Raw genomic sequence first — 11421 nt, forward strand, 5'->3', positions numbered from 1 at the left:
TACTCTTCTTGACATTGAATCTTAGCGGCCATTTCTTGGACCATTCTTGAAGCTGACAGAGATGTTTGTGCAGCTCTTCACAGTCTGTTTGGTTCTTAATTTCCCGAAATAACGTGGCGTCATCCGCAAACATTTGTACGGAGGAGTGGATACAGCGTCAGGCATGTCATTTATGAAGCAAACAAACAACAGAGGACCCAATACATTGCCCTGTGGTATACCGCTTGATGACGGGTACACATGATGATTTCGTGCCATTAATCACCACACACTGTTTGCGGCCACGAAGAAAGTCTCTGATCAACGCTCTGTTCCAGAATTTGGGTCCAAATATCCAGTACCTTGAGTAATTATGTTAAGCAGGAGCGCCCCCTCATGAAACCATGTTGGCAATCGTTTACAAAAGGTTGTTTCATAGCAGAGGTTCCATCATGGCATCTGTTATAATGCTCTCAAGTACTCTACACACTATACTAATCAGACTCACTGGTCTATAGTTATTCGTGGAGTGACGATCGCCCTTCTTGAATATCGCACTCACATAAGTCATTTTCCTGTCACTAGGGGCCTTTTGCCCATCCAGCCATTTGCAGTACAGGATCTTAAGGTACTCAGTAAGCTCGTTGCACAACTCTCTTAGTATTCCAAGATGCACCATGTCAGGGCTGGGGCTCATGCTCCTTAAGCGTTGACAATGTGTTTCTTATACTCCAGTACACTCCCATGAGAACACTGGGTTAGTGCACTCTGGCTCACTCCTTTCTCTATCTTTCTTCTCTTCTCTCTCTATCTAACTCTTTCTCCCTTTGTCTCTAATTTTCTTCGTGTATTCCTGATAACAATCACTAATACTAATAAGTTCTTACCATCTTATAAGCAATACGTGTTAGTTTGGTTAAATGTAAACTAGACTAGGTTAAGTTCTGTTAGTTTAGTTAAATTTCTGTATAGTTTTTCAGAGTACATCTGTTTCAGTGTTCTGCTGTTGTATGCTTACTGTATGTGTGTGTGTCGAGGAACTGCAATGGAAAAATACATAAAATATCAGGTCGTGGGCGGTGCAAACCAGTCCCAGTCTGCTGCCTTAACAACCACACACACACACACACGTATGCATAACACGCATACATAACACCAGTCTATGTATGTGTTTGTTGACTGTAGCTCAAGGGGATTCAAACCAGACTTATATATACAACTGTACTAACGCCACATATATGTGTTTGTTGACTGTAGCTCAAGGGGATTCAAACCAGACTTATATATACAACTGTACTAACGCCACATATATCGACACATGTACAGCAAAATGGTTTATACCACATATACACATAACGTCATTACACACCAGTCCACACATCACCCCATCTTAAACGTACATTTATTGACCTTACTGATGGAATGTAGAAAGTTTAACCCCAGGGAGACATTGGAGGTACATTACGCAGCGTGAACGAAGGTACATTGTGGATGAGTGGGGAGCGTTCAGATTTTGGGAGTAGTGTTCAGATTTTGAGAGGAGCGTTCAGATTTTGGGAGTAGTGTTCAGATTTTGGGAGTAGTGTTCAGATTTTGGGAGTAGTGTTCAGATTTTGGGAGTAGTGTTCAGATTTTGGGAGTAGTGTTCAGATTTTGGGAGTAGTGTTCAGATTTTGGGAGTAGTGTTCAGAGAGTAGTGTTCAGATTTTGAGAGTAGTGTTCAGATTTTGGGAGTAGTGTTCAGATTTTGGGAGTAGTGTTCAGATTTTGGGAGTAGTGTTCAGATTTTGGGAGTAGTGTTCAGATTTTGGGAGTAGTGTTCAGATTTTGAGAGTAGTGTTCAGATTTTGAGAGTAGTGTTCAGATTTTGAGAGTAGTGTTCAGATTTTGAGAGTACGTAGTGTGTTCAGATTTTGAGAGTAGTGTGGATTTCTTTTTCTTTATTCCTCATCTTTATTCTCCCTCTCCCTCCCTTTCTCTCTCTCGCTTCCACCTTCACCGCCAAACCGTCATTTCAACACGACACCTGAACTTCATTGTCTCTTTTTTCTATAAATTTTACCACTGATCAGGTGTCGAGTTGCCTGGGCCGCCAATCCAGTATTTATTTTTACATTATTCACATTAAAAAATAAATTACCCCAGAAAAATTTACAGAATTGATGATATAAACATAACTAATATCCCTTAGTTACATCTGCTATATATATACACAATACGTTTATTTCTAGCAATTATTAGATAATTCTTAGTATTATATAAATTAGTAAGCATATCACGTTATTGATGTATTGGTAATTAAATATGAGTGTGTTACCAGCATTGTGGCGTTATTTATCTATGGGTATATGTGATTTAAAACGTCGTGGATGGTGTTTTCTATATAGGTAAATAAATTTTTTTCTCCTTGGTTTTGTATGTACTGTACCGTGTGTGTGTGTGTGTGTGTTCTTAAGGTCTGTATTGGAAGTGGTAAATAGATTCCATAACTTGGCTACCTACATGTTGAAGGTCCTTTGTTCTCGACGTGACTAAGATAACTACCAGTCTTGTCTCTCTCTCTCTCATCTCTTTGTCTCTTCTTACTTCCTTCCTTACCCCCTCTCTCCTCCCTTCTTCCTCCTCCCCTCTCTCTCGACATTTGTTTCGGCGTGGTTTCAGCTAGTTACACGCACACAAATAATGACAAGTGTTGATATCGTAAGCAATGTAATAGCTTATGTGTGTGTGTAGTGTAGCACCCAGGTCTTGTGTGTGTTGAGGGGGAGGGAGGGGGGTGTGGCAGGGGGAAGGGGGGGTGTGGCGGAGGGGAGGAAGGGGAAGGGGTGTTTGGAGATCACCCCTCACACACACTACTAGTACTGCTACTTTGCCGTCACTGGTAATCGAGGCTGACGATCATTCAGCTATGATACAATGATATGAGTTATTAAGGATGTCACCTACAGTAGGTTGGTGAATTCTGGGGTGACTAAAGAGGCCGATACGGGACCGGCAGAGTCGTCCACAGATGTTGCACGTGTGGAGGGCTACATCTACTGCGGCAGCGTCTTTCCGGCGTTGGCGCTTGTCTGCCTCGTCATGCAGTCGGGTTCACTCGAAAGTATTGACACCTCGTGTGGTGCTCCTCCAAGCGTTACGGTGTGCAGTAATCGTCTCCCAGGTGAGGGGGTCCATTTGGCACCTTTTCAGGCTTGTCTTAAGACTATCCTTATACCTTTTCAGTTGCCCGCCAGCGTTACGTTTACTATTCGTAGGTGACTGTAAAGTAGCTGCTTTGGCAGTCTACTGTCGTCCATGTGGGTAACATGGCCAGTCCAGCGTAGTTGTTTATGGATAATGGTAGCCTCGATGCTCCTACAGTTGGTGTCTTCTCAGCGAACTCGAAGGATGGAATGAAGACTACGTTGGGGAAGCTTTCAAGGTCACGATGCTGTTCTCTGCACTTTTCCTGTATCTGGCGGGCAGCCAAGATCATGTCAGTGGTGCCACGTGATGGTCTAAAGTCACATTGAGATTCTGGGAGGAAGTTTTTCTCCTCAGGAAGAAGTCTGTTTAGGAGGACTCGGGCGATAATCTTGCCAGCTACGGACAGCAGTGAGATCCCACGGTAGTTGCCACAGTCTGACCGGTCTCCCTTGTTCTTATAAATATTGACAATGGAGGCGTCTTTAAGAGCTTGGGGGATTTCCTCCTTTTCCCATATATTCTCCAGGAGAGAGTGGAGATGGCTGGTAAGCAGAGGTCCTCCTGCTTTATACACCTCGGCTGGGATTCCATCAGGCCCTGAGGCTTTGTAATTCTTCATCTGTTTGATGGCAGTAGCTACCTCATCCAGGGATAGAGGATAGCTGAGGTGGGTCAGCTCTGGATGCTGGGGGACGTGCTGGGTAGTCAGGTCATCCACATCAGTGTTTCGGTTGAGCAGTGAATGGCAGTGCTCTTTCCAGCATTGAAGGAGGCCTTCTTCATCTTTAATTTGGGAGTTACCGTCGGGAGAGGCGGGGGGCTGCGCCATGAGTGATTGGCCCATAAAATGTTTTAGTGGAATTGAAAATTTCACACATCTTGTGTTGATCTGCAAGTTTTTGCATTTCACATGCTTTATTTTTAAACCAGTCGTTCTTCAGTTTGCGAAGTTCGCACTGGGCCGCAGCTTTCTTCTTGAGGAAGGTATCAGCTTTGGTCCGAGACTGAGGGTTTTTCTGCCAGTCAGTTAAAGAAGCACATTTATCATCGACGAGCACATTGATTTCTGGTTCATTTTCATCAAACCAGCCCTGGTGTATTCTTTCGATCTGGCCGAGGGTCTCTGCAGGTTTTTGTCATGACAGTGCCAAGAATACCCTCTTAGGCACTGGGATTTGGGTTTTTGTTGTCGGGTTGTTTATCAGCCCATGTTCGAGCTGCTATCTGAAAGTAAGTGCAACTACTGGATCCTCCACATGTTTAGTTTTAAATCCTGTTCTGGAGGCTTGTTGCCTTTGCTGTTTTTGGGGTGACGTTAAGTGAGTGCTTGGCTCTGAAGAGCCGATGATCAGTGTCGCAGTGGTCTGAGCCACGTATTGCTCGGGTGATGAGGATATTTCGGCGATCTCTTTCTCTGACAATGAGATGCCAGTGTTTGGATCGTGGGTGTTGCCACGAGCCCTTGAACTTGTCGGCCTGCCTAAAACAAGGTATTGGTGATAGTGAGGTTGTGTGCAGCACACTTGCTGAGGAGGAGTAGGCCGTTGGCATTACAATTGCCTAGTCCATTTCTCCCTATGATTCCCTGTCATATGTCAGCATCTCTGCCAACTCTGGCATTGAAGTCACCAAGGAGCACAACCTTATCTTCTCTGGGGATAGAGGTTAGCACTCTGTCGAGGTTGGCATAAAAGGCCTCCTTGATGTCATCCTCTGCATCCAGTGCTGGGGCGTATGCACTGATGCAAAGGGCATGACGTGAGTGATTCAGTGGGACTCAGGGCGTGATGAGGCGCTCGTTGATCTCAATAGGCATTTCAGTTAGCCTGTGTAGGATGCGTTGGTGGATGGCAAAGCCCAACCCCATAAATGTGGTTTCTCTCCGCAGCAGGCTTACCCTTCCAGAACGCATAGCCAAACCCCTGTTCTGTGAGTTGACCCTCGTCTGGGAGCCGGGACTCACTAATGGCTGCTATGTCGATGTTATACGTAGCCAGTTCTCTTGCCACAAGGGAGGTTCTGACATTCCATGCAGCGACCATAAGAGGTTGTATAGTTTGTTTTTGTTTTGATCTGTGATTATAATTGTGTTTTCGACCACATAAGGATGACCTTACTGGGTGCGGTTGCCCAGTCAGGTTGGTTCTTTAGGCAGGCTATGTTTAGGGCACCTTTTCTAGCCCCCTCCCCATGTGGGGTGAGCAGAGTGGCTCCTCGTAAGGGCTGCTCAATCGCACAGACAGGACTGGGTTGCACTGCTGCCTAGATCCCAGTGCATAAACGACCATCTTATCTGTGCCGCCCATGTGTAGAGTTGTGACTAGAGACTCCCGGCAGTCATCTCTGCCTGTCCCCGTCGCCACTCGTCCGTCGCCATGGGACTTATGGGGGTATAGGGGTTTTGATGATGATGAGAGGTATGATGAGCTGGGTAATGGCTGCGTGTGAGTTGATTTATGTGGTGAGGCAGGAGCGCAGGCTGCAACCACACATCTTGGCTCTCCCTTTTCCTGATCCAGTGGTGCAAGTGTTGCAACGACTGGGGAGAGGGAGAGTTGCAATGGACTGCCGATAGCCAAGTTTGTTGGGTTTCGCCTTAGTAGTCTGTCCATCAGGCATTGCCTTCGTCCGCCGGTGTAGTCGTTGGGTTCCCATGGTGGTCACCTCTTCCGCCTACACCGCCGTTGGGGTCTTGTTGGAGCTCTGTAAGCATGTCTGACTGATGTGGGGCTCCACTGCAGATTTTTAGTTTGAGGTTTTCCCTCCCGTAGCCTTATGCCTACCAAGGTCAATCCTCAAGGCAGCGGGGCAGTGGTTGGTAGGCGCCAGGACGTATCCACATGCCAGTGGGCCGTCCCTCTGGGGCCCACTGCTACTCCGAGATCCCCTGCTGGTCTAGCCTGAGCCCACGTGGCACCCAGTTACCGTGTACTGGCAGGGGAAGACTTATGCAAGTTGCTTCCTTGTTCGCCACGTGGGTTAGCCAGCGGCGGTAGCTGAAAGCAAGAGGAAGCAAGCAGTGCTTGCACCTTAACACTAACATTATGCTGCCACACTAGACGCATTACACCACCCTGTGTGCAGTACACACATACACAAACTACAAACACACACACACACACACACAGCAAATTATGCACACGTCCGCTTATAAAATGAACTCGTCTAGTACCTGTTGTGAACCCCCACCTCCCACACCAACCCCACCTGCCGCACCACCCCCACCTCCCCACGCCCCACCTCCCCCCGCCCCACCTCCCGCACCACCTCCACCTCTCCCCACCCCAGAGAAACACGGAGGCCTCCTGGACACTCGCGATAATAACCCTTATGACAGTTGCTTATTATTATGGCTGGATGGATATTCACCTTCCATTGTCCCACTACCTACTGTACACCTTCCATTGTCCCACCACCTACTGTACACCTTCCATTGTCCCTCTACCTACTGTACACCTTCCATTGTCCCACTACCTACTGTACACCTTCCATTGTCCCACCACCTACTGTACACCTTCCATTGTCCCTCTACCTACTGTCCCTCTACCTACTGTACACCTTCCATTGTCCCTCTACCTACTGTCTTCCTCTACCTACTGTACACCTTCCATTGTCCCACCACCTACTGTACACCTTCCATTGTCCCACCACCCACTGTACACCTTCCATTGTCCCTCTACCTACTGTGCCACCTTCCATTGTCCCTTCCATCACTGTACACTCCATTGTCCCACTACCCACTGTACACCTTCCATTGTCCCACCACCCACTGTGTACACCTTCCATTGTCCCCCTGCCCATTGTACACCTTCCATTGTCCCTCTACCTACTGTACACCTTCCATTGTCCCACCACTCATTGCACACCTTCCATTGTCCTCTTACCTACTGTACACCTTCCATTGTTCCACCACCTACTGTACACCTTCCATTGTCCCTCTACCTACTGTACACCTTCCATTGTCCCTCTACCTACTGTACACCTTCCATTGTTCCTCTACCTACTGTACACCTTCCATTGTTCCTCCACCTACTGTACACCTTCCATTGTCCCACCACCTACTGTACACCTTCCATTGTCCCTCTACCTACTGTACACCTTCCATTGTCCCACTACCTACTGTACACCTTCCATTGATCCTCTACCTACTGTACACCTTCCATTGTCCCATCACCCACTGTGCACCTTCCACGGTCCCTCTGCCTACTGTACACCTTCCATTGTCCTGTACCACCCACTGTACACCTTCCATTGATCCTCTACTCTACTGTACACCTTCCATTGTCCCTCTACCTACTGTACACCTTCCATTGTCCCTTCACCCATTGTACACCTTCCATTGTCCCACTACCTACTGTACACCTTCCATTGATCCTCTACTCACTTGGTACAATCTTCCATTGTCCCACCACCCATTGTGTACACCTTTCATTGTCCCTCTACTCTACTGTACACCTTCCATTGTCCCACCACCACTGTACACTCCTTCCATTGATCCTCTACCTACTGTACACACCTTCCATTGTCCCTCTACCTACTGTACACCTCTTCCATTGTCCCTCCACCTACTGTACACCTTCCATTGTCCCACTACCTACTGCACACACCTTCCATTGATCCCACTCACTGTACACCTCCTCTCCATTGTCCCTCTTACCCACTGCACACCTTCCATTGTCCCTCCACCTACTGTACACCTTCCATTGTCCCTCTCTACCTACTGCACACACCTTCCATTGTCCCTCAATGCACAAAATAATCTTCCATTGTCCCACCACCTCCACTGTACACACCTTCCATTGATCCTCTACCTACTGTACACCTTCCATTGTCCCACTACCTACTGTACACCTTTCCATCATTGCCCTCTACCTACTGTACACCTTCCAATAATCCCTCCCACCCACTGTACACCTTCCATTGTCCCTCTACTTCACTGCACACCTTCCATTGTCCTCTACCTACTGTGCACCTTCCATTGATCCCTCCTCCACCTACTGTACACCTTCCATTGTCCCACTACTACTGTACACCTTCCATTGATCCTCTACCCACTGTACACCCATTGTCCCACTACCACTGCACACACCCTCCATTGTCCCTCCACCCACTGTACACCCTCTCCGTCATCCCACTACCCACTGCACACCTTCCATTGATCCCCTCTACCCACTGTACACCTTCCATTGTCCCACCACCTACTGTACACCTCTTCCATTGTCCCTCTACCTACTGTGTGTACACCTCTTCCATTGGACCCCTCTACTCACTGTACACCTTCCATTGTCCCTCTACCTACTGTACACCTCCATTGTCCCACCACCCACTGTACACCTTCCATTGTCCCACCACCTACTGTACACCTTCCATTGATCCTCTACTCACTGTACACCTTCCATTGTCCTCTAATACCTACTGTACACCTTCCATTGTCCCTCTCCACCCACTGTACACCTTCCATTGTCCCACTCACTGTACACACCTTCCATTGATCCCTCTACTCACTGTACACCCTTCCATTGTCCCTCTACCTACTGTACACCCTTCCATTGTCCCTCCACCTACTGTACACTTCCATTGTCCCTACCTACTGTACACCTTCCATTGATCCCCCACCTACTGCACACCTTCCATTGTCCCTCTACCCACTGTACACCTTCCATTGTCCCTCTACCTACTGTACACCTTCCATTGTCCCCTCCACCTACTGCACACCTTCCATTGTCCCCAACGTGTACACCTTCCATTGTCCCTCTGCCCACTGTACACTCCATTGTCCCAATTACCCACTGTACACCTTCCATTGATCCTCACTCACTGTACACCTTCCATTGTCCCTCTACCTACTGTACACCTTCCATTGATCCTCCACCTACTGTACACCTCTCCATTGTCCCCAATTACCTACTGTACACACCTTCCATTGATCCTCTACTCACTGTGGCACTTCCATTGTTACTTCACCTACTGCACCTTCCATTGATTCCCACCACTGTACACCTTCCATTGTCCCACTACTCACTGTACACCTTCCATTGTCCCTCTACCTACTGTACATCTCTATTGTCCTCTACCTACTGCACACCTTCCATTGTCCCTCCACCCACTGCACCTTCCATTGTCCCTCTACCTACTGTACACCTTCCACGTCCCTCCACTCATTGCACACCTTCCATTGATCCTCTCACTCACTGTACACCTCCATTGTCCCTCTCTCACCTACTGTACACCTTCCATTGATCCTCTACCACTGCACACCTTCCATTGTCCTCTCTACCTACTGTACACCTTCCATTGTCCCACCACTACTGCACACTCCTTCCATTGTCCCACTACCACTGTACACCTTCCATTGTCCCACCACCTACTGTACACCTTCCATTGTCCTGCACCACCTACTGTACACCTTCCATTGTCCCTCCACTCACTGTACACCTTCCATTGATCTCCACCCACTGTACACCTCCTTTCCATTGTCCTAATTACCCACTGCACACCTTCCATTTCTGTCCCATCACCTACTGTACACCTTCCATTGATCCTCCACCCACTGTACACCCATTGTCCCTCCACCCACTGTACACCTTCCATTGATCCCTCCACCACTGTACACCTTCCATTGTCCCACCACCCACTGTACACCTTCCATTGTCCCACCACCTACTGTGTACACCTTCCATTGTCCCTCCACCCACTGTACACCTTCCATTGATCCCCTCCAACCTACTGTACACCTTCCATTGTCCCCTCCACCTACTGTACACCTTCCATTGATCCTCCACCTACTGTACACCTTCCATTGTCCCACCACCTACTGTGTACACCTTCCATTGTCCCTCTACCTAACAACACCTTCCATTGTCCCTCCACCTACTGTACACCTTCCATTGATCCCTCTACCTACTGTACACCTTCCATTGATCCTCTCAATTCACTGTACACCTTCCATTGTCCCTCTACCCACGTACACCTTCCATTATCCCCACTCACTGTACACCTTCCATTGTCCCTCTACCTACTGTACACCTCTTCCTTTGATCCTCTACCTACTGTACACCTTCCATTGTCCCCCACCTACTGCACCTTCCATTGATCCTCTACCTACTGCAATAATCTTCCATTGTCCTCTACCCATCATTGCACACCTTCCATTGATCCACTACCCACTGCACACCTTCCATTGTCTTCCACCTACTGTACACCTCCATTGTCCCCTCCACCTACTGTACACCTTCATTGTCCCTCTACCTACTGTACACCTCCATTGTCCCCTTCACCTACTGTACACCTTCCATTGTCCCACTACCTACTGTACACCTTCCATTGATCTCACCATTGCACACCTCCATTGTCCCACTACTTCATTGCACACCTTCCATTGTCCCTCACTTCCACTGTACACCTTCCATTGTCCCTCCACCTACTGTACACCTTCCATTGTCCCTCTACCTACTGTACACCTTCCATTGTCCCTCTACCTACTGTACACCTTCCATTGGATCCTCCACCTACTGCACACCCTCCATTGTCCCACCACCACTGTACACCTTCCATTGATCCCTCTACTCACTGTACACCTCCATTGTCCCACCACTCCACTGTACACCTTCCATTGTCCCCTCCACCCACTGTACACCTCCATTGTCCCACACTCACTGTACACCTTCCATTGATCCCACTCACTGTACACCTTCCATTGTCCCACCACCCACTGTACACCTTCCATTGTCCTCTCACCTACTGCACACCCTTCCATTGTCCCACCACCCACTGTACACCTTCCATTGATCCCTCTACCACTGGGTACACCTTCCATTGTCCCTCTACCTACTGTACACCTTCCATTGTCCCTCCACCTACTGCACACCTCCTTCCACTGTCCCACCACCCACTGCACACCTTCCATTGATCCTCTACCCACTGTACACCTTCCATTGTCCCTTCTACCTCTACTGTGGGTTACACCTTCCATTGTCCCTCCACCTACTGTACACCTCCATTGTCCCTCTACCTACTGTACACCTTCCATTGATCCCCACCACTGCACACCTTCCATTGTCCCTCTCCACTCTACTGTACACCTCCACTGTCCCTCCACCCACTGTACACCTTCCATTGTCCTCTACCTACTGTACACCTTCCATCATCCCTCCACCTACTGTACACCTTCCATTGTCCCACTACCCACTGCACCTTCCATTGATCCCCCTCACCTACTGCACACCCTTCCATTGTCCCACTACCTACTGTACA

Source organism: Homarus americanus, unplaced genomic scaffold, assembly GCF_018991925.1.
Source record: "Homarus americanus isolate GMGI-L3 unplaced genomic scaffold, GMGI_Hamer_2.0 scaffold46583, whole genome shotgun sequence".
In the NCBI taxonomy this organism is placed as follows: Eukaryota; Metazoa; Arthropoda; class Malacostraca; order Decapoda; family Nephropidae; genus Homarus; species Homarus americanus.